This window comes from Phyllostomus discolor, chromosome 7 (assembly GCF_004126475.2).
Source record: "Phyllostomus discolor isolate MPI-MPIP mPhyDis1 chromosome 7, mPhyDis1.pri.v3, whole genome shotgun sequence".
In the NCBI taxonomy this organism is placed as follows: Eukaryota; Metazoa; Chordata; class Mammalia; order Chiroptera; family Phyllostomidae; genus Phyllostomus; species Phyllostomus discolor.
Genome location: NC_040909.2, coordinates 54,207,828 through 54,230,921, shown reverse-complemented (window position 1 = coordinate 54,230,921; position 23,094 = coordinate 54,207,828). Strand labels below are relative to the sequence as shown.

Genomic DNA, 23,094 nt, shown 5'->3' with positions numbered 1-23,094 from the left:
TGCACAGATGGATGATAGAAGTTAACCCTACATTTAGAAAGTGGATTAGAAATTATAGTTCTGTTTCTAGTACTTAAATGGATACTTGAACTCTCACAGATAGCCATATAAAAATTGTTTTTATATCAACCACATTACCTGAGATGCATGTTCATCAGTGTGATTTTTATTCCCTTAAAATACAGTTTAGACATTACTCAGGTCAACTTTTACCTGTTTGTAAGAGGTGATTATATGAATCTCTTCTTCCTTTTCAGTGACACCATGTTGGTAACTTGAAATCAGGCATGGTAACAGTATTTACAACATAGAAATTGGCAAACACTGCAATAAGTGTGTCTCCCCAACCCCCAGCCAATGGTTAAACCGTTACCACCACACTACCATATATAGGATAGAAGAACTAGGCTTAAGGAGAGATGGAACATTCAAAGACTCCTTGTCTGGTTAGTTTGATGGGAAGTCCTAGATCACAGGCCTCTTCTGAATGCTGAACTCTTCTGATACATAGGCAAGTGTTATGCCATTGGGTTTTTAAATATAAAATCCTGATCCTAAAATACATTTTGATCCAGTAGTCATCCCCAACCCAGACTTGATATGTCTGTGCACTATGCTGTCTGTTGTGTAGGAGAAGATACAACTATCTGTCTTCAGTCAGGTGATCATGTGTTTTACCTTCTACCTTCCTAACTTCGCTTTTCTGTTTACATAGTTCTGTATGCTCTGAATTGTGAACTTTGCAAGAATGGGCTGGTGGTTCAGAAAGAAACTAGATCATATTGATACTACATATTCACATATTTTTTTCTTTTCCTGTGCTTAGGAGTATCTATGCTCTACCATTAAGGGAGTAAGCATAGGTGGGACATGGAGCAGGAAGAAGTAGATTAAAGAGAACCTACTGTATGACTGCCTTCTGTTCTTGCTTCTAATGCATTTGGTTATCATCCTCTTACCAAATTTCATGTTAACATCTTACTATTATAAAAACGGTTGAAAATGTACTATTTTTGAAGAATGAATCATGGAGATCTGCTCATGGTTAATGATTTCTAGAAACATCTCTGTAAATGAGAAAAGTCTCCTAGCATTTTAGGTAGAGTTGGCTTGCTATGAAAGCTGAGGGAGATTTTACCCTCCAACCTGTGATTTCTGACTTGCTCTTGGGTAAACACTTCTCTGTAGCTTTTTTAGGTCAAGACTCTGTTCAAATATGGTAATGTTTGCTCCATTGGAGGACTTGGTCTATAACTTGCCTTTCTATAGTGACCATCTAATATAAAAAGACTTTCAAAATTCACGTACACAACACATATGTAAATATAATAATGTTTATTGAATGACTCCTATGTAAATAATACTGTACTAAGGGTTTTACAGGATAACCTACAATAATTTTATTTAATCCTTATAATAGCCCTTTCAGCTTAATATTATTATCATCTCTATTACTAGGTGGTGGTGAATCGAGGCATAAGTGATGTTCCCTGGATAACAGAACCACCTCTTAACTCTGGTGACAAAGTCAAGAATTGAACCCAGGTTATTTGAGTTTAGAGCTCATTGTTTTGATACTATACTCAACTACCTCTTGCAGCTCTGAGGCCACATAAGAAATTGACCTTTCTTTGCTTCTTCTCGCTAGGAAGTTTTCATGTAATTTTCACAGGAATCTGTGTTTGTGGCAGAACTCTGAGAATTTGCACCAGAGAGCTGCTGTGTTCTCACAGCCCAGTTCAGTGTGGAGCAGAGGAAGGAGATGCAGGAGTCTGAAAAGGGGAAAAGTGGAGGCTGGGGCAATAGCCTGGAGACTTTGAAAAACAGAGAAACTTGTTTTCTACTCTGTGTAGATTATTTTATTGTTTACACTGATTTTCATTTGTCTAATACAAAGAACCCATGAGCTTCTTTCTTCAGCATTACACACAAGTAGAATAACCAGTGAAAAATGAGGCTAAGTGGAAATTCAAGTCCAAGGATCCCCAGATCCAAGGTCTGTCTTTTTAACCATTGTGCTCCAAGTTAATGATTGCTAAATCACCAAACCTAATCAGAAAATCTGTGAAGGTATAGGCAGGAATAAATGAAGTATTTTGGGAAATGGGATGGTCTTCTCTGCCAGCACTTATTGTGAGCTCCCTCTATATCTAGTCATTGCTCTTCCCTGAGGTCTGTTTGACAGTGCATGGTTTCTATGAGAAGCTAAACTTTTTTGAATGACCTGGCTGGTTATCCAAGGACACTGCTAATGTGAGAAGAGCCCACAATGGAGAGAAGGCTGCTAGCAGAATCACTAGCAGGTGGAGACAGGTGACTTGCATCCATCAGCCAATTAAATACAAAAATAGATATAGATTTGAGGCTGGTGACTTCAGTGACTTCTGAGAGGGCTATACTTCACTTTCCTGCCAAATTGACACACAGATGACCAATAAAGGGTCTTTCCTGGTCAACATTCATCCTTTTTTGGGATACTTCACAATAAATGAAATTTTACTGCCTCTTCATTAATGGAACCAGTGGGACTAGGATCAAATGTATCATAAATTACAGGGCTAAGTCCTGCTTATAAATGGGATGTCAGAGATATCAATAATAAATAAATAAATAAACAAATAAAGTTATTGAGCTCTTAGTATGTGCAAAATATAGTTCCATACGCTTTACATTTGATTCTTATGATGACATCACACTAAGCACAACGAGCCCTTTTTACTAGTGAGGAAACTGAAACATAGAGAATATAAGCTACAATACTTGCCCAGAGTCATAAACTGGAAAGTGATGGAGTTGAGGGTTGAGCCTAGGTAGAGCCTGGAGTGTGGAACAGACTACAGGTAATATAAAAAGTGATGTATGCACTATGTAGGCAGCAGCCAATTTGTATGCCAGGAACTTGTCTCCCTTGGCCTTGATTTTGAAAAGAGTGTGACTTGTAGATGATCTAACTTTAAATTCTAGGACCTAGAGTCAGAATTGTCTTTCCTTAGTTACAGCTTTACAAGATCCTCTGGTAAACATGGGCTTTTTTTTTCTGTGCTCACGTCTCACAGTATAGGTAGTGTCCATGGAGGCCAGACTCTCTGGGAATCTTAGGAAATAGAAATAACCAGGGGAAAATGAACAGTAATTACCTGGCATTAAGTTGAGACCTTTTGTGTGAAAGGCATGTGAAGATAGGCCTTTCAGAAACTTAATGAGCCTTATCACGGGCCTTCAGCTTTTCTGAATAAATTTGGAGGTAATAAAATGTTGGACTTTACTTTCAAACCGAATTATACTACAATATCATTTTAAAAGACCTTTGGAACAAGTGGCTGAAAGTTTTTTTCCTCCTCTTCCCCGAAGATAGAATTAGTTTCTCCTTATTAATGAGAGACCAGAATAATTTCAGAAGATGGCTAATAAATAAAAGTATTTGATGAAATGAAATAATCTTACTTGTAAAAATGAACTCAGAGGAGCACTACATTCTGTTTGTCGCTCATAGCTTTGTTCATTACCAAGTATCTTTTAGAATCTCCTGGCTGATGCCAGGCACTGAGTTGGGTGCTGGGTGCTGGTGCTTCTTGTAAAGAACCTGACAGACGCAGTGGTCATAGACAGTAAGCAAATGGGACAGCAAAGGGGAAAGAATAAGAACTTTTGAAAAGTGTTAGGAAGGAAATACCAGGCAGCTGTGCTGGGAGTAATGACCTATCCTAGCTGGGCCAAGAACACAAGCTCAAAGGAGACAGCATTTCACTGAGGCCACCTCTGAACCACTTGTCAGATACAATTAGCAGTCAATGTCTATGTTGGTAGAAGAATGTTTCTCTTTTAGTGACAGTGCATTCATACTTTTTGTATAGGTCTGTCCCTGTTTGTATCCCTATGCCCTCTTACATATTCTCTGTGGTATGTAGGGCCATCCAGGGACTCTTTATACAAAATATACAGATACTTTTCAGACTATGTACTCACTCTTCCAAATCAATTTCTGGCATTTTATCTCCTGGCTCATTTGCTGCAAAAGCAGGGTGATTTCAGTTAACATAGGACAAATTTCAGGACAGAAATATGCCCCATTTTCCATTCTGTGGTACATCGGCTTGAGTAAACTGAATTTAAACAGAAAGCACCTGCCCCTCAAACAAGGTGATCCCTCCTGGGTGAATGAAATTGTCTCCTGTTGCCAAAAAGATGTTGCTGCCCTAGAGGAATGTTGAGAGGGACAGAAAGCATCATGGAGTTTACTCTCCCATTGTGCTTATCTTTAAAAATAATACAAGGGAATTCATTATCATATAGGCTTTAAGAATAAAATGGATGCTTTCTTTAAAGTTCGCACATTATATTTTTGTACTGTAAACTATCTGGTAAATTTAATTTATATGTAATTTTGTTTAATGATGAGGGTTAATATTATAATTCATCACTCATTTACTTAATTAGTAACACTTGACTTTATGTACCAAAAATGTCCAATTTGCACTGATATATTTTCAGTTAAATAAAATTATATTTTGGAAAGATAAAGCTCTTTTTCCTGTTAGATTAAAACATGCCTTTTAGTTTTTGTTCTTCATAGCCACCAAATAAATATAAACTGGATGAGAGGAGCAAGATGAGTATGTGCTAATGTATAGCAGAGAGAAGGCCATAACAGTTTGGCTCAGACTAAGACCGTCTAGGTTCAAATTATGGTGCCAGCACTCCTGGGCTTTTGATATTTTAGAAAGGAACTTCACCTCTCTGTGTCTGTTTCCTCACATTTAGAGTATCTCATAGGTACCACTATGTACCATAGGAACCACTTCTCATGTGAGAGAATGAATTTAAAGACCACTTAGTGTGATTTTAATATTAATATTATTTTTAAGATACAGGATTGGAGGAATGACAAATGACTTCCAGAGGTCACGACTTCAGTCCCTGCCCCAAGGAAAAGCCTCCCTAGTCCCTCTCAAATTAATTTCATGGTTCTCAACTTACATAATGAATTCCACTATGCTTGCAAAGCTATGGAGAAGGGCATCCCCAAAGTCATAGGCTGATTGAGGCACATCCATAGCACATTATCTTTCCTTCAATATTTGGAGGGGTTAAGAGTATGTGTATTATATTTGTATTAAAATCAGCCCAAGTATAGTACACAGTAGCATGCAAAACTTGCATAAATTTTAAAGTCCTAGATTAGGCTTCAAAAAACTTGTTTTCATTCATAGAGGTAAGCTTAAGGTTGCACCCACCAGTACCCTAAGATCATTCTCTTCTGTTATTCTGGGTGCTTCACTGGAAATGTTTTAGAAACACTAGAAAAACTGGTGGGCCATTTACCTGTTGTAAATATTGTTTCTGAAAGGAAATTCCAGGATTTTCCTCAATCATTCCTTTTATCTTTGTTAGTATTTTTCAGATGGGTGGGGATAAGCTAACGATATTACCCAAGTGATTTTGTGTAGCTGATAAAATTCTAAAGTGACTGTAAGTTGGTTTGATGAACAAGAAAGGTCCTTTGGCTCTTTGGAAGGTGGTCTTGGTTCTGGAGAAAAATGCCTGTCTCCTGGCTTGTGGAATTCTGCTATTTCATTAACACATTTCTCATATTAACAATACATTGCCTTTCCCTTTGTTCAGCTCTTTTCTTCTCAGGCTCTGTTCTTTCCCACAGGCCACAATAAACAGCCCAGATTTTTCCTCTGAGTTTTATGCACTTGTGTATAGTTGCCTCCTTATCAACCCCTTTCAGCTGTCTCAAGGCATTTTGAAGAGTGAATTCCTGGATTAGTGAATGCCACCTCCATCCATCTACTTACATATGCCACAAACCTAGGAGTACCTGCCTCATCATCACCTTGTTCTCACTCTCCATCCATAATTTCATGAAGCTCTTTCTATTTCATCTTCTGAATATCTCCAGAATCTGTTCATTCACCTTCCTGTCTATGTTACCCCTCCTTGTCTAGCTACCATCATCTTTCTCTTGTCCTTTCATCAAATAGCTGGTCTCTGCCTGTTTCTCCAGTGTCATTGTGTACTGCTCTCCCTTACTGTAGCCCAGCCTCCTTGCCAGGCTTTCAGTGCCACTGTTGTGTCAGGTTCTCTCTGGACACAGTGCCTCCTCTATACCTGGTGAACTCCTACCCTCCTTGAGGCTTCAACTTCTGTCTTGCAGTCTAAGGGTAGTTACCTGGTTGTCTACTGATTTCCAGTTGTGATTATATATTTATTATACACAATAGTGCTGTTTAATTATTGTCTCTGGCTTCCCTGCAGTCAAGTATACAGACTAATGGTTTTATCCATTGAGTATCCTAGAACAAATACTCAACAGTTATTTTTTAGTGAATGAGCACTTTATCTGCCACAGTACAGCAAGATAGGTTCTCATGTGGATGGGAATTGAGAGGGTATATTTGGCATATCCACCATGATTAGGTTAAACTGCTGTTGTTAAGGGGAGAAAGCATCTTTCAGCCTTGGTGTCAAGTACAAAGCTGTTTAGACCAAATCATGTTGAACCTAGAATGGCAGGCTAAGAAGTTTAAACTATGTGTTAGATGTGTTGGGGAGCTTTGTAGTGAGGAGTCCCTGGCCTAATGATCTCAAACCTGGATATCCCTGGCAAGGGTAGAGGTGAACATATGTTCCATGAATTTCTCTGACTGGGACCACTGGGCCCTTGACAGAGTAATGGGACTAGGATGGTGATGATGGAGGGTGGAGAAACACCTGAAATAAAAGTTACTCCCTACAAACTGTGCATTCACAAGACAGGCATCGAAGTTCAGATTTCCAGGCTCCAAGGCAAGATTCTTTTCCCTCATGGCTGGCTATATAATGATGAGAAGTAAGAAGATGAAAATAGGCACCATTGATGGATGTTTTTCTCTGTGTGCCAGATTCTATGCCAAGCACTCATATGAAGTAGAAAGTATTGTTATCCATATTTTATGGGTGAGGAAACAGGTTGAAGTTACAAAGCTTGTCCAATGCCTCACAGAAACATTACTGGTTGAACTGGGATTAGAATCCAGTTCTGATTGACTCTAAAGCTTAGGCTTCTAGCTGCCAATAATCATAGTAGAACAAATATTAATAAGAGTAAATACTATTAAAATATTAGCATCCTTATTATGTGCCAGGCACCAGCTCAGGGATGCACATATATTTTCTCCTTTTACTCTGATAAACCAAATGAGAAAACACTTGGTGATATATTTCTTGGAGGACTGAGAATTCAGCATGTTCCACTAGCTAGCATCCCTTAGGTCCTAAATATTCAATAATAATAATAAACAACTTGAAAAAATATAAATAGAAAATGGAGAGAGACCCTGAGGAAAGACTGGGCAGGATTTCATTGTACTCTTAAAACTTCTCTAATATGCTTTTGTGCCCACTAGTGTTTATACTGTTATTAGTCTTTAGTACACCTCAATAGCCATAGAGAAACCCTCTTTTGCTTTCTAATGTCTGTGAGAGACCATGGTGATAATAATAGTCACTGTTGTTTTTGCTTGTTTGATATGTTTTGATGCAAAAGACTGCCAAGCCTAGAGAAGGACTGTGTGCCATAGGTTAAGAGATCAGGTTCTGGAGTCTGAGTTCAGATCCTGACTCTGCTACTTACTGGTTAGATTAACCTGGGACGTGTCTTAACCTCTATATACTGCTTTCACTGGTTTGCCAAATGTTTATTGAGCACCTATCTATTAGGTGCTGTGTTAGAAGCAGGGGTTACAATGGAGAACAAAAATAGGCATTACCCTGGAGCTAGAGCTGCTTATAGTTCAGTTCAATAGATGTCAAATAATCACACAAATGAGTTTGTGATAAGCTTATGAGACAGAGATGTACAGGTACTTTGTGCTGTGGGAACACAGAACAATGGAATGACCAGGCACAGGGGGCTTTCTCAGACTATCTCATGCTACCTCAGGCTGTGTAACTATAACTGTCAGTCCATGTATGCAAAGCTCTCAGCATGGTGCCTAGTACATAATAAGTGCTCGAATGGTAGCTATTGCTAATAATATGATTAATTTTCCCAGGGAAAGAGCCATATAAATAAATACATTAGTGGAAAACAATTAATACTGTTGACTTTTGTCAGTGTCTGAAGACAGTGTTATAATCCTTTGAACCTCTTTTTAAATTTTTCCTTGAGAGAAATGAGGTTAAGATGGCTGCTTGGAAGAATTGTTCAAAGATAGGCCACTAATGAAGATGCCTAAACAGAGTCATCTTGTTCTGTCGTTAGTTCTGAGATAAAGTCAAACAGAAATAACTAGAAGCCAAGGCATCTGGGGGCATTGTTTGTTTGGTAAATTTTGATTCATGGTCTCATTAATGCCTCATCAGCTTCCTGACCATTAGTCTGGGCAGGTAGATGTGTGTGGAGAGACCTTTATTCTCTGGCAGCTAAGACATGGTTGTCCTAATGATGATTGGTTTGAGAGCCTTGTAGCCACTGGTCCCTGCATATGAAGCACTGTGCATATCTAAACAGATTCTCATTGCTTTCAGCCTATGTGCAATTTAGCGGCAGGAGATTTCATATCTCATAGCTTTCAATAGTCCCACTTAATTAGGAACTGCTTGTGAATCTGGCCAGCTAATGGCTAACTACTGAAGTGGACATGTTTTCCCTGAAAAGACAGAGAAATGAAAAGAAATTTCAATAGTTCTTGGGTAGCTGAGAAAGGGATCAGAGAATTGTCAGGGGCATGTGTTCTCAGTGGCCTTCCTGCAGAACTACCTTGCAGGTTATGATAACATAGTTGGGACACCACAGGAAGGGTCAATGTGAGGAATATGACCTCGAAACTATACCTGCCTACCTCTGCTGGGGATGCCCTCTTGTTTTATTGCTGTTGTCTTTCTTCTTATTTCCAGGCATATGTTTTCACTTTGGGGGTGGAAAATAAGGCAGTGCTGATAGAGTGCTAAAGCAGCTTTTCCTTGAATAAAAATTACTCAGCACACATTCAGTGAAAAATTTACGTGAATGTGCTACATATCATATATGGGTGAAGTGCATGGACTTCAGGCCAGACAGTCAGATCTTTACTTTGCCCCATGCTAACTGTGGGCTTAGAGCAAGTCATTTAACTTCTGAGTCTCTGTTTGCTTATCTGTGAAGTAGGAAATATAGCTGTAGATACATCAAAGAATCTGTTAAAACTAAGTGAATTTATGTCTGTGAAACACCATGCATAGAAGCTGGCAAGTACTTTGTGCTCAGTTATTGTTGGCTGATTTGTGAGTCATTTTTGACAGTTTCTGACTTTTGCTGGCTAGAAGTTAGGACTAGACAGAGACAGCAGAGTGGGTTCAAAAGTCAGAAGACTCAAATTACATACATACATACATACATACACACACACATACACAAATCCATTCCTAGGACATAGAAAGTCTTCAATAAATATTAGTTTCTTTCCAGTTATAGTCACGTTGGCAGTAAATCAGTAAACAGCCAAAGTTGAACTGGGTAAATGTGAAGACAATCAATGATTATAACTGTTAACATTTGTATTACTTTAGAATTAAAAAAAAATCTTTCCACATATATTGCTTTAGTCTTTACAACATACATCATCATTTTTAAATTTTATTTTACTGATTATGCTATTACAGATGTCCCATTGTTTTCTCTTTATTCCCTTCCACCCTGTACCTCCCTCCCACCATCATTCCTCTACCTCAGTTCATGTCCATGGGTGATAAATGTAAGTTCTTTGGCTTTTCCATTTCCCATACTATCCTTAATCTTCCCCTGTCTATTTTGTACCTACCATTTATGCTTCTTATTTCCTGTACCTTTCCCCCCATTCTTCCCACTCCCCTTCTCTACTGATAACCCTCCATGTGATCTCCATTTCTGTGGCTCTGTTCCTGTTCTAGTTGTTTGCTTAGTTCATTTTTGCTTTTGTATTTTTTTAGGTTCTGTTGTTGATAGTTGTGGATTTGTTGTCATTTTATTGCTCACATTTTTTATCTTCTTCTTTTTCTTAGATAAATCCCTTTAACATTTCCTATAATAAGGGCTTGGTGATGATGAACTCCTTTAACTTGGCCTTATCTAGGAAGCACTTTATCTGCCCTTCCATTCTAAATGATAGCTTCTCTAGAGAAAGTAATATTGGTTGTAGGTTCTTGCCTTTCCTAACTTCAAAATCTTCTTTCCAGCCCCTTCTTGCCTGCAAGGTTTCTTTTGAGAAATCAGCTGACAGTCTTATGGGAACTCCTTCATAGGTAACTGTCTCCTTTTTTATGGCTTCTTTTAAGACTCTCTTCTTATCTTTCACCTTGAGTAATGTAATTATGATGTGCTTTGGTGTGTGCTTTTTTGGCTCCAATGTCTTCGGGACTCTCTGAGCTTCCTGGACTTCCTGAAAGTCTGTTTCCTTTGCCAGATTATGGAAGTTCTTCATTATTTTTTCAAATAAGTTTTCAATTTCTTGCTCTTCCTTTTCTCCTTCTGGCACTCCTATGATTCAGATGTTGGAACATTTAAAGTTGTCCAAGTGTTTCCTAAGCCTTTCCTCATTTTTTTGAATTTTTATTTTTTCATTCTATTCTGGTTGAATGTTTATTTCTTCTTTCTGGTCCAAACCATTGATTTGAATCCTGGTTTCCTTCCCTCCACTGTTCACTCCCTGTACATTTTACTTTATTTTACCTTTTATAGCCTTCACTTTTTCATCTATTTTGTGACCACACTCCACCATTTCTGTGAGCCTTCTGATTACCGGTGTTTTGAACTCTACATCTGATAAGTTGGCTATCTCTTCGTCACAGTTATATTTTTTCAGGAGCTTTGATCTGTTTTTTCATTTGGGCCATATTGTTTTGTCTTAGCATGCCTGTTATGTAGTAACAGGTGGAGCCTTAGTTATTCGCCAGGGTAGGGCAACCCACCTCCCTGGGTTATGGTGCTGTATGGCAGGGGGGTGGTTGGAGAGGGAACAATGCTGCTCGCTCAGTTCTCTGCTGACTTTCAGTCACTTCTCTGCTACCCACAAGCAAATGGGGCCCTTCTGGTGCTGGTTTCCAGGTGTCTGCTTTTCTGTACATTCTAGGACCCTGTGGGTCTCTCCAACAAACTTTCCTGTGAGACTGGGAGTTTATCCTGCCACCTAAGCCTCCACAGGTTTATTCAGTAAGAAGATTGAGGCTTTATTTCCCTGTGCTAGAAACTTGGGTTGTGCCGTCTGTCTCGCTCCACAGTTGTTCCTCCCAGTTTACTGGATGCAAATGTGGGACCGCCCGCTCTGCCAGTCACTGTCTTGCCCAGTCTGCCAGCTACCACCTTGCTGTGAGTCCTCTCCACCCAGCTGCCCATCTCCGTCCCTTCTACCAGTCTGGGTGAATGTTTCTTCTTTAACTCCTTGGTTGTCAGATTTCCATACAGTTCGATTTTCTGGTAGTTCTGATTAGTTTTTATTTTAAATTTGTTGCTATCCTTCCTTTGGTTATGTGAGGAGGCAAAATATATCTACCTATACCTCCATCTTAGCCAGAAGTCTGCATTATCATTTTTAATCCACACAATAGTCCTGGCAATCATGGAGAGAGGAAAGTATTTTTTTGTGTTATTTGTTTATATATTCTTTCCTTCATTCAAGCAGTGCGAATGGTGCCTGTAATGTGTCAGGTGCTCTGCTCATCCTGGTGAACCATTCAGATGGGATCCTTGCCCCCAGGGTGACACTCCAAATGCACATCTTAAGATATTAAGAGGTGAAATAGACATGATATATATTTCCAGAGATAAATGTTTTATAGATAAAAAAATTGAGATTCAGCCAGGCTGATAAGTGACAGAGCTAGACCTCAGACTCAATATTCCAAGTCTTTCCCATTTGATCCTATTGCCTGCCTCCTAGAGTATATAATTTGTAACAAATTCTAGAGATAACCTGGTATAATCATTCATCTTCCAGATTAAAGGTGCTGAGGCTTAAAATGGGTAAATGATATGCTCAAGACCATCCCTGCTTTAGGAGTAGCTATCTGTTCCAATGAGGAAATCTTTTGACAGCATGTTAAATCTTTCCATGTATGCAGCCTATTCTGCAATAACATAATAGCCATGTTTTAATAAATGTTGTGTTATCAAAAATTGAGTTAAAATATTTGTTTCAGGGGACTCAGTTAAGGAGCACCAGAGAGTTTCAGACTGGCAAATCAAAGTTGTTTTTTTTTCCTAGAAAGAACTTAAGAAATAAGAATGTTGCTTTATAGTCATAGAACCTAAATGTCACTGAGCAAATCCTGCATTTGATAACATCCAGCTTTCTTTTAAGAGTAAAGAACTCTCACTTCCTGTCACCCTAGCACTATCATTAAGTGTTTAGACCTTGATTACACACTGTTCCAGGAGATCGAGTTCAAGCCATCGAAGCAAAGCAGTTATATTTTGTAGATGCAGCGGTTTCTCCCTTCTGCAGTGTGGTGGCAGCCCTCTGTGGTAACTGAATTTTAATCAAAACAGTTGGAGAGCCTGCTCTGGTCCAGACCCTATGCTAGACACAAAAATGAACAGTATAGATCATGCCCTCTCTCTGATGTAACTTATGTTCTATTGGGGGAGACATAATGATTAAGGAAAGGAAGGGAGGGAGGGAGGAAAATGAGATTGTCAGGTACTGATAAGTGCCAGGAGAAATTATCAAGCCCATAAAGTGAAATAGAGTGAAGGGGGCTGATATGTGACCTATTGTAGATAGTTTGATCTAGGAGGCCTTCTCAGAGCCATAAGAGCCACATCAAAGATGTGATTGTAGCGAAGGAGTAACCATGTGGCTCGCTGGAGGAAAAGTGTCCTAGGTAGAGGGAGCAGTATATGCAAAGATCTTGAAATAGGAACATACCAGGCCTATTGGAAGAAAGCAAAAGTCCTGCAGGACTGGAGGGAAGAGTATAAGGAGAGACAGAGAAGAGGCCCAACAGAGTTGAGGATAAGGGAGGATAAGAGATGCTTCCGCACCTGGAATGGTTTTCCCCTGGTGAGACAAGAAGGTACAGGAGGTTTTGACCAGAGGAGGGATGTGCTCTGATTTGGGTTTTAGGAGGCTTCTGAGTGTGAATAGGCAGTATAGAACCACAGGTAAAAGCTAAGATTGTTAGGGAATTATTGTAGCAATCCAGCCAAGATATGGTGGTGGCTTAATTTGGGAGGCAGAGGTGGAGATGGTAAGAAATGGCTGGATACTGTTAATCTTTTAAAAGTCCTGCTGAAAGGATGTGCTGATGAGCTCCACAGTGTTTGGCCTGCATAAATGGCCTGGAGGAATGGAGCTGTCATTTGGGAGCACCATAATTTGTGGGCTCAGCTATGTGTTTGTGTGAAAGACATAAGGTACACTAGTGGAGGTGGTTTCTTCCAATCAGAGGATGTGTGGACATGCCTTATGACATGCTTTTTGACATGAATGAGGGTAGGATTATAAAGTCTGTCTCCTTGTCTGTGTGTGTCCTGCATCCCCACGTACTTATGGCATTTCTTCTTAGCTATTTACCACCCCTGATGAAATGTACTCTTGGGGAAGCATTGGTGATTGCCCAGAGAACTGAACTGAGAAAGTTTCGTGAAGCTGGTTCCAGGCTCAGCAAGGAAGAGGAAAACTTGATATCTGCCATTACAAGTACTAGGAGTGGCATAGTATTGGATAGCCTAGTGTTGGCTGCCACAAAAATACTTTTTTTGTTTTATCTCTTCCCTCATGGAGGGATTTTAGACATCTGCAAGTAGGCAGAGGAAATCCTTTTTCTGCTCACTTTTTGAGGCCTGCCTGCCTCTGAAGTCCCTCCAAGAGATCATTAGCCCAAAGATCAGATTGTAATATCTGAAGGTCTTCGTGAGTTAGTTACATTTGAACCCCAAGTGCTCCAGAAGAGATAGGGCCTTTACCTTAACAGGCAAGGCCTTGGCAGGTCAAAATACATTTTTTCTGTGACACTCATTACTGCAAAATGTACTGTAATTAACACTTATTTATTACATACACCGTTTTTCTCCTGCACCAGACTGGGAGCCACAGGGCAAGGACTTTGCTTTGCCATATCAGTGCTATTTCCCCAGTACCCAGAACAGTGGCTCTTGGAAGTATGTGTTGAATGAATAAAAAGATGCCTGAAGAAGCCTTAAGTTGTAGCCCAGAATTAAGGTAAAGATTACTAAGGAAGCAGCGCTTTTTTGAAAGTGGAAAGCTCCTATTAGAGTAGTAATCACTATAACTATGTGGTTTAATGAACACTATTAAGAATTACAGTAGTAAGAATAATAATAATAATAATATTAGCTCTTCTTGAGCACTTCTGTGTGCCTGACACTAGGCTAAGTGCCTAATGCTCATTATTTCTCTTGTGAAGTAGGTCCTCATTTGTTAGGCAAAGAAATTCAGGCTCCAGGTGAATTCCCCAAGGATATAGTGCTAAAAAACAGGGGGTTCCAAAAATGAAAAGGAAACACTTAAGACTTCTCCTCCACGTAGGAAATCTAGCCTTCCATCTGATAAATTGAAACATGTTTTCATAGAAACATCCTTGATCATTGGAAAAGGCAGAAGGAACAAACTTTTGGATAAATGGGAAATTTGGGTACCTTTTGCCATTGTGAAAACTTCAAAGTGGTGGGAGTATAGAAGGGACTTTGCATTTGTTCATTGTCTGTTTTTTCCAGCTAATCTTCAGTAAAAGAGAACCTGACCATCTCAACACAGGTAACCTTTTCCCAAATATGGTGACAAACTGGATGTGAAGGTCCCAAGTGAGTTTCAAGGTTAAGAAGAAAGGAGAGTCTCAAAGGTTTCACACCTAAACTTGTGCTTTGGAAGAAGAATAGATAGTGGGTGCAATGGGAGCAGCTAGGGATAAGGGAGAGTAGATCCCACACTTTGTTGCTTTGGAGCAAGTCTGCAGACTACTCTGATGGTTGTTATTTTAGTATCTTTCCTTTAAATGGACTCACTTCTATTTTCTTGAATTCATTTATTTAAAACAGAATTTGTGAACTCCCATCATGAATAGAAAACCAGTATTGCTTGCCATAAAGTAATAATATATAGATATAGATATATAGTAATAAGATATATAATAATGATTATAAAACAGAACGCAATTATATTGAAAATAAGGCAATCTTATTTCACATTTAAAAATTAAAGAATAAAAATAATAAGTATAAATCTAACATACATACTGGAAAATAGGTTTTCCTGAGAGAAGAGTGGAACTGTTAATGATCAGTTATCAATAAGGGTGTGTTTAAACTAACTGATAACTCCTTGTCACTTAGTTTAAAGAAGAACATGAAAAGATGATTTTTTTCCCTAGGCTTACTATTAATTGGTACCCAAAATCCTAATATATATGCATATATATGTAAAGTATATGTGTGGGATAGAAATGCATTATATATATAGAAAATATATTGTGTATATATAGAAAAAGATATAGTAGTTTAAAAAACTTATTATAGTTTAATTTTTTAATTGTGGTCCATGGACCTTTGATTATGGAGACCTGGGAAATAAGCTAAGTCACAAATTTACACCTGGACCAGGAGTGCTTGCCATAGTTTTTACTGTGAAAAGGTAGTTTTTGGAGACTTGTGAAATCAAAGCTGTTTTTGTACCTCGCTCTTCTAAAGCCCTCAGTTCACGTCTGAGTTCTGTCATTGTAGAAACACATGGTGATCGGCGAGGTCTGAGCCCTGCTAGCACAGAGCATGGACTTGGGTCAGAAATTGCCACCTCACCGTGCATGACATGACTTTTTTGAAACAAAGCCTCCACTTGACACTGTTCTTCCTCCATGGTTAACTCAAACAGACGTTCATCCATACTACCTTCAGGCATTTTCTGTTCCACCAGGGAGACACACTGTCCTGCACACATTCCCTGCCCCTCTGCTCCCTATGTGGCCCCAGCTTGACATTGCACTAAGCAACTATAATAAAGTGAATTGGTGCAATCTTGCCCAACTGTGTCTTAGGGTTCCTATCATTCTGCCACCAGAAAATTCATACGTTCAAAATTGTTTTTTCGGAACACTGACCTTAGTTCTCTGCCTCTGCAAAGGTATAATTTAGGAATAATCTTTGTTAGATTGTGACAGGATCTTTGTGCTTCTGCCACACAATCAATTAGACATTTTGCAAGGCGGAGGCATTATTATTATCACAGGCAGATGGTGAAATGTTACTCCATCCTTCTGTGCCTGCTTTAACTTCCTTGCATAACATCATTTAAGGGGTTTCTTTACAAATTGCAGTTTACTTGGAAAAGATTTAAAGCCCTGAGGGCTTGGCAAGAAGCTCTTGGTTATGAGCATATCTACTTTATCATTAGCAAAAAGGGCACCTCTGATTCACACTGACTTTGCCCTGCAAGTCAGGTAAAAAGCAGCTGAGGCCTTTGATTGTTCAGTACTATTCTGACGCAAGAGGCCTTTGGAGGGTCATGCACCTGTAGTCCCTGGCCAAAGGTTAAATGGGCATCAATCCAAGGACAGAGGAATTTTTTGTGGAGGGCTTCCCTGTGGAATGAGATGGAAAATTTATTAACCAGAATTCCAGGGGATTTGCTTCAGAGAACGAGGCATTCAGGTCAAACTCTACTCTGCAGGAGTAATAGCCCAAAGAGAGTGGACAAGTGTCATAAGGTATCAGCGAGGAAGTGGATGACACACTGAGGGGATACCAGGTGAGGGTGGCATAGAATACGATGCAGACGGGCTGCGAACCAAAGTGTCGCAGGTTTGATTCCCAGTCAGGGCACATACCTGGGTTGCAGGCCATGACCCTCAGCAACCGCACATTGATGTTTCTCTCTCTTTCTCTCCCTCCCTTCCCTTTCTAAAAAATAAATAAATAAAATCTAAAAAAAAGAATATGAGGCAGAGAGATTTTTTTTAGCAGCTGCTTGAAGGTTGGGGATATGGGTGGATGAGAAGGAATTTTAAGCTGTTTTACTGTATAATGCACTGGTGAATCACTACAGCCATTCTTGGTGGATATATTGTTGAGCAGAGGCAGGCATCAAGCAGGTCACTTTCTTCAGGTTTCTGGTGCGTAAAGTCTTATTTGCATGGGTACCAGGAGGAATGAAAGATGTAGAAAAAAGTCCTTGAGGAGTGGGTATCTGATGTGGACCCTGGCTGGCAGGGTCTGTGTGTTGTAGCTGCAATGAATAAATTCACATGGACTACAGAAATCCTGTGGAGAAAAGGGACAGCATGGCTGCTCTCTAAGTGAGAAAGAGGGGCCCGACCCCCACCTAGACAGGCTTTTATTGTTTTTCTGGGTATACTACATCAAGGATGGTCCTCATTTACTATGCACAGGTTCGCTTTAGGTGGTTACCTTTTACAGAAAACAAAGGAGAAGATGTTGCTAATTACATCAAAGAAGAAGGATATTTGCAAGTGTAAAGGGAAAAGTGGTTGAACTGGTTACATTCCATACTTGGGAGGTTTAGCTCAGATTTTAGGAAGTTACTTTAAAGATATGCAGCAAGCATTTGCTGCCTCAATTCAGGGTGAGGGAGTTTTAGCAAAAGCAAGCTCCATAGCAGCCTAGGTACAAGGCAGGCCTGATTCTCCATGGGAGAACCTATTCTTGGGCATGGGTCCTGTGTGCTGGGCCTTGCTCCCCACTGCCTTTTCTGAGTGGGAGCTGGGCTACATTTCCCATTGCTACACAGAATGGTCCCCTATATGTATCCCATACGCATGTGAGACAGACTTAGAATTGTCCCACAACAGTGGAAAATCAAGCACATCATTGTGTTTTGGGAGATACAGGGTAGTTCCCTGGGGACTTATAGGAGGAGGGGAGTTTTTATGAGTCTTTGTAAAAAGAGGTTTTATGATCACATTCAAATCTATTTCTTCTGTCCACTCCTGATGTAGTATAGATATTATTATAGAGAGGATGCATCAGAATCAGTGAATTCTTTGGCTGAGCTGGTAGTAGGTAGATGGTGTAACTGGTGAATTCCTGCAATTTCTTTGATAATGTACATCATATGGAGTTAGAGAAGGCTCAAGCTATTTACCGCTATCTGGACATATAACAATCTATGAAAAAAATATCCTCATGAAAGCTAATTCTTAGTGAGAATGTAATACATACAGGCTAGGTGCTATGCTAAATACTTTACAGGCAGGGGTTGTCTCATTTTATTCCTCCCAAGATCCCTTTATGAGCATTACAACTTTACAAGTAAGACTCAAGGAGGTTATAGTTCAGTCATTTTCCAAGACTGCACAGACAATGAGTGGCAGGGGTAGGATTCAAACTCTGACATCTGAGTTCTTAAACACTAAGTTCTCTTTCACATTATAATGATCTTCAGACATTCTTCTGCAGCTTCATTATTACTTTCCATTGAAAAACCTGTAAAATAATGGCCTTTAACCATTTTTGGATTCTCTTCAGAGAAAAAAAATATATGTCTTTTAAAAAATGTCAGAGGTTTTGTGGATTCCAGTTGAAAACATCTGCCTTGTAGGAAAGACTCACTGGGGCTCTGAGTTTGCTTGTTGACAACGTTCTTATCAGAGGGAACTAAGTTTGGCTGAACTAATCTTTCCAACTTTTTCCAACATAACTGTGTTAAGCTTCAAACCTGGCTAGTGGTCTACCATGTGGCAAGAATAGTAACCATGTACTTATTAAGTATCTAACAATTAGAGTTGAATGACAGCGGGTGCACACACTGGTGCAGTCCTACTTGTTATATATTAAACTTTTACAATGATTTGGTTAAAGGTGAGTATCACACCTGCTAACAACCTTCTGAGGTAGTTAGTGTTATGCTCATTTTACAAACAAGAATCCTGAGGTTCTTACCATTAGTAAATGAGTGGATCAAAAAACTAGAACAGCCACCCAGCCCAAGCCTGGCCTTCTGCCCTTTACCCCAGAACCTCTGCTGGGTAGCTACCAGAACTTCTATGCATCCTGCAGACTGCAGCTTCAACCCAGGAGGCAAGAGCGACATGGTAGCGACCAAGCCCAAGAACTTCTCCTTGGTAGTACACAGACCTGGGGACCTGTGCCTGGAGAACAATCCTATCGCTGAACTAGTCCCAAATGAGGTGCGGCTGAGGATGCATTCTGTTGGAATCTGTGGCTCAGATGTCCACTACTGGTAGTATGGTCAAATTGGGGATTTTGTTGTGAAAAATCCAATGGTGCTGGGCCATGAAGCTTTAGGAATAGGCATTATAATGGGATCAATGGTAACACACCTACAACCAGGTGATCACGTTGCCATCAAGCCTGGTGTTCCCCAAGAAACTGATGAATTTTGCAAGATTGGCTGATACAACCTGTCACCATCCATCTTCTGTGCCATGCCCCCAGGTGATGGGAACCTCTGCCAGTTCTACACACACAATGCCAACTTCTGCTACAAGCTTCCTGCTGATGTGCTCTTTGAGGAAGGGGCCCTGATTGAGCTACTCTCTGTGGAGATCCATGCCTGCCAGCAAGCTGGAGTCACCCTGGGAAATAAGGGCCTTGTGTGTGGAGCTGGGCCAATTGGACTGGTCAGTTTGCTTGTGTCTAAGGCAATAGGCGTGGCTCAAGTGGTGGTAACTGATCTGTCTGCTTCTCAGTTGTCTAAAGCCAAGGAAATTGGGGCTGACTTCACCCTTCAGATCTCCAAGGAGAGCCCTCAGGAAATTGCCAGTAAAGTGGAAGGCCTCCTGGGGCACAAGCTGGAAATCGCCATCGAGTTCACTGGGGCAGAGACTGCCATCCAGGTGGGCATCTACACAACTTGTCCTGGTAGACCCCTGGTGCTGATAGAACTGGGCTCTGAGATGACTAGTGTGCCCCTAGTGCATGCAGCCAACTGGGAAGTGGATATCAAGTACGTGTTTCAATATTGTAACACATAGCCAGTGGCGATTTCAATGCTTGTGTCCAAGTCTGTGACTGTAAAGTCCTTAATGACCCATAGGTTTCCTCTGGAGAAAGCTCTGGAGGCCTTTGAAGCATCCAAAAAGGGACTGAGGTTGAAAGTCATGATCAAGTTCGACCCCAACAACCAGGATCCCTGATGTTAATTGGGCTCTGCCCTTATTCCCACCCTTTCAGCATCTCAGGGCTGAATAGCTGGGCAAGGGTGGGCTTTAAGGCAGAAGTTTCTTTTAACTAGTAAGATTAACTAAAATAATTCATTATAAGCAGAGAGCCTTACACAGATGAGTTGGCATGCCTTAAAAATAGTTTGGGGGAATAGTTTGGGGGAACTTATAGCCAGATTGACCTGTTCATGCTGAGCAAAGTTAGCAAGTGGAGCAGAGCTTCTCAGCAGGGAGGTGCTGGGAACTCCCCTTCTTCCTGGAGTGCCTGAGGTGAATAAGGGATGAAATCTGTCTGTTGAGTTTCTGGTTCCACCGAGACTGTGGCCAGACCAGGTGGGGGTTGGGAGGTGAGTTATGAAGAGACAAGTCTACCAAGAAGACTTAACTGGCCCAGAAACTGATTTTCATGAAAATCTGTAGTTCAGGGTCTGGGATGAGGGGCTCTCAGCCATTTTAGTTGAGAACACAATGTTTCTAGTCACGGCTGTTATTTGGTTTGCTGACAAAAGGAGAATAAGACACTGACCTTCCTGGTCTAGGGTAATTATAAAATCAAAAACAGACAAACAGATAAAATCAAAATCCCTCAGGAGGTCAAACCAGCTCGCATTCCCCAAATGTTGAGTCAGGTAACTTCTCAACACTGCTTGAAGAATGCCTTTTTCAACCCCTGAGAATTCTGTGTAGTTTACTTTGTACCCTCCTAATACTGCCTACCCTACCCTTCCTTCCAGTGTTCAAGGGCAGCCACTGTGGGCTTCTTTGGCAACTAGGAGACACCTAGTTGCCAAAGGTAAAGCACAGGCATGGGGAGTCCTCATGGGAGACCTTAAATTATATCATGCCTTTGATTAGTCCGGGGGGGGGGGGGGGCGTTGGTTGGTTCACCACAGGAATAGCATCCCCTTCTAGGCTCAAATTCAGGCATGATTATTATACAATGTCATATAATTCTGGTAACCCTAAACAAAACCTTTCCCCTTCTCATAGCCAGTTAATACTGTTGATATCTTTCTTGACGATCTTAAAAATGATGATCTTATTTTAATTTTGCTGTGTAAGAGTTGGGTCCAATCACATTATGTCCATTTGTGACTTTAAGATTATTAGTCAAGAATGGGGATGTAGTAGCTGTGACTTAGTGGGGCTGCAGGGCTTTAATCCTCTCATTGCAGCATGGGGCAGAGGGTGGCTCTGAAGAGGTGCTTGTGACTGGAGGAGGCTGTGATCATTGCCTGGAATTCCCCAAACTGCTTTGGATAATAAATTCTACTTGTAGTGAAAATTTAAAAAATAAAATACAAATAAATAAAAAAATACATTTACACAGTGGGATACTATGCGGTAGAAAGAAAGAAGGAACTCCTACCTTTTGCGACAGCATGGATGGAACTGGAGAGTATTATTCTAATTGAAATAAGCCAGTTGGTAAAAGATAAATATCATGTGACCTCACCTTTAAGAGCAATCTAATGAACAAAACAAACTAATGAGAAAAATAGAACCAGAGGCATGGAATCATGGAACAGACTGAAAGCAGGCTGAGTGGAGAGGTAAGGGGTATAATGGTGGAAAGAAGGAGAAGGGACTAGTCAAAGAACATATATGAATGACCCATGGACATGGGCAACAGTGTGGGACTGATTGTGGGAGTGGGGGTGGGTTGGGTGGAGGAGGGCAAAGTGGGAAAAATTGAGCCAACTGTAATAGAACAACCATGGGAAGTTTAAAACAAAAACCAAAACAAAACAAAATAACCAACAACAATCCTGAGGTTCTGAGCACTTCCTCGAGAACATGTACATGGTAGCAGCCCAGTCAGTCTAACTCTAATAAATCTGCCTCTCTGGTCCACTCTCCTGTCCTGGTTCTGAATGTACCTATTCTTTCAAATTCTTTACACGTTTGGCAATAAATCACACTGCTTCTCTGTCTGTCTCTCCCATTTCTCAGCCCAGGTATTATTGACATTTTGCCTCTGATAATTCTGTTGTGGGGGCCTTTTCTGTGCATAGTAAAGTGTTTAACTGTGTGGTAGAAGCAAAATAATTTTTCCTTTACCCTTCTAGGTTCTTGGCTGAGACACCCCTGTAATAAAAGGCAGATTAACAGGAGAAAAACAAACAAGTTTAATAACATGTGTACCTCCTGCATACATTGGAGAGACCCAAGGCAACCAAGTAACTCTCTGAAATGATCCTAGCCACCACCTTAAATACCACCTTCAGCTAAAGACAAAAGAGGTTGGGGGAGAGGGGTAAGACCAGTTATGGGAGGTGACCAGGAAAAGCCCAGTAAACAGCAATAAGGTTCATTTGCAGATATAAAGAAGGTCCTCCCTTCTTTATTGATAAGAGTTTCTAGAGATTTAGAATCATCCCTCTCTTTCTAGTACAGAGAGGGAGACACCCTTATGAATGAAAATGTATCTTATGAAAAGGTAACTTCTACTTAGTTTTCAGAGATTTTCCTATGTCTGCTGTTTCTTAAAAATAATCAGCCTAAAATAATCCTTATACCATAGAGGCGTATTCTGGGGTGACATTTTCTGCTTCCCTTCAGCTGTGTCCCTGGGCTCTATGAATTGGATGCCTGAGAACTCCTCTAGCCCCATTTCCCAGGTTGTGACAACCACAACCACCGATGTCTTCAGACATTGCCAAATGTCCTTTGGGGAACAAAATCACTCCCTGTTGAGACCCATTTCTCTCTCCCCTTCCTCCCCCCATACACATAAATATTAACATGTATCATTGAGTGCTTACAATGTATCTGGTCAAGTGTCAGTACATTATCTTCCATGCATTATCTCAGTAAATCCTGGAATACCCCATCATCCTATTTATTTTATGGGTGAGGCCAGGCCTGGATGTTTTAACAGATTAGTCACTTGCCCAGAGTGACACAGCTGCTTAGGAGGTAGGATATGCCTCAGCTTCGTGTGCCTCTGCAGCCCTGGGCATTATGAGAAATGTTTTCACTAAACTGCTCAGTTGTTTG

At 40.4% G+C, this 23,094-nt stretch overlaps 1 protein-coding gene and 1 pseudogene across 1 annotated transcript in view; both read left to right on the top strand.

Moving 5' to 3' along the window:
- The window catches only part of FHIT (fragile histidine triad diadenosine triphosphatase), a 1,459,115-nt gene that overhangs the window by 116,366 nt on the left and 1,319,655 nt on the right, over positions 1-23,094 (top strand). The gene's annotated exons all lie outside the window — the stretch shown is intronic.
- Positions 18,799-20,145, top strand: LOC114502064 (annotated as a pseudogene).